The sequence below is a fragment of the Fopius arisanus genome, unplaced genomic scaffold (genome assembly GCF_000806365.1).
Source record: "Fopius arisanus strain USDA-PBARC FA_bdor unplaced genomic scaffold, ASM80636v1 scaffold00005, whole genome shotgun sequence".
Taxonomy (NCBI): Eukaryota; Metazoa; Arthropoda; class Insecta; order Hymenoptera; family Braconidae; genus Fopius; species Fopius arisanus.
Window position 1 is genome coordinate 1,184,014 of NW_011887744.1, and position 1,689 is coordinate 1,185,702.

General features: G+C 33.9%; 1 protein-coding gene across 1 annotated transcript in view; it reads right to left on the bottom strand.

Annotated features, from left to right (window-relative positions):
- Window positions 1-1,689, bottom strand: part of LOC105273542 (uncharacterized) — a gene marked incomplete in the record, with an annotated part of 10,144 nt that overhangs the window by 3,824 nt on the left and 4,631 nt on the right.

Genomic DNA, 1,689 nt, shown 5'->3' on the forward strand with positions numbered 1-1,689 from the left:
CAAAAATCCACAAAAAATATATAAAACATATAAAACATATAACACATATAAAACTATCTATCCCCCTATTAATTCCCTCAACCTGCCCCATTATTTCCCCAAATCTTTCGAAAAACATAAAAAAATTCGACTAGAAACTTTTGCAATTTTTCTTGAAGACTTTCTTTATGATCAGAACAGAGTCAATCAGTGGATATTAAAAAAACCTGTCAAACTCGACTAATCTCACCATTTCGATACGATAATATAATGCAATAGTGTAATATTCTGTAACGGAGAGCTCTCCGACATGCACTTTGGATTTAGCAAGGACTTTCTATTCGGGAAGTAACATTATCTAATAGTCAGGGGAGGCTTACGGTTTTGCTGCAAGTCCTTAATACTCTCTTTCTACCCCCTCCGACTCCTCAACTCCTCAACAGCTTTAATCGTTGTGTTACGTCGTCAACTCCTGGGACATTGCGTGATTTATACAATCATAACATACCTGTACACACGCCCCTTTCTTTCGCTTTATCATATTAATAGCAAAAACTGCAATTAATTGTCGTTTTGTCGTCAACATTTTTTATCAACTCCTTTGCAAAACGCGTTGGGGCCCCATCGTCACACCATTTCGCGTAATTCAATATAATGTTACGTGATCAACACTGATTGTGTGAAAGTTGGGTGTATTATAATCTAATTTCGTTACTTCATTTTAATTTAACGTCTAGGATAACGTAATGCTCGGAATGACGGGGCATCTCACGTCATACTATTACATTTCTCTGTTAACGTTGTGGTAATATAGGCCTGGGGTAAAATAAACACTGAAGAGATATTTGAAAATAGAGAATTAATTTTTTTTGAATATTTGAATTTTTCAATGTCGAGAGAGTCCGAAGAATCTGCAGCAATTTTTTTTTCAATTAAATATCAATTATTTTATCAATATTTTTATCAATTATTTTATCAATATTTTTAGCAATATTTTTAGCAATATTTTTAGCAATATTTTTAGCAATATTTTTATCAATTTTTTTATCAATATTTTTATTGATTTTTCATCGGTTGATTTCAATGTCGGATTTTAATATAATATAAATTTATTTAGAAGCAGTCAATGAACAAAATCGGTTGCTCATTACTAATTCTGAGGGAATACTGCTCACGTTATTTGAAACGAAAGCGGAATGGACAATTTCTCGCAAAGTCAAGTTCAGAATCGCACGTGATTGTTATGTTTATCAGACAATTATTGTAAAAGCTGTCACTACTCATTTCTTCTCTTGATACGATTCTCGGGGACGAAAGGCAAATTTATTGTACGTGGCATTGAATTATTCAATTATACTGTTGTGCCTGGTGGAAAGTGAGTAGAAAGTGAGTCTCATATTTGCTGGATGATAAAGAAATGTGCGAAGAAAGGAAATAAATTGCATTTGAATAATTTCGACGGTTCAGAGAAGTTGAAATTCTTCTTTAATATGAGCATAATGTTTAAACTTGAATGTTCACAAACTAACCGGTTTATCTCGATAGGATTGTGTCCCCATCGCAGATATTACGCGTTCACTGTCGAGGTTTCTGTGCCGTAGGAATAAAGTTCACGGGCCATTTCATTCCTCAAATTGCACACGACTGACCTATTTGTATTTTTCTCAGGTCTTTCAATTATTGGATTCGTCGAGGGTGATATGGAGAGAC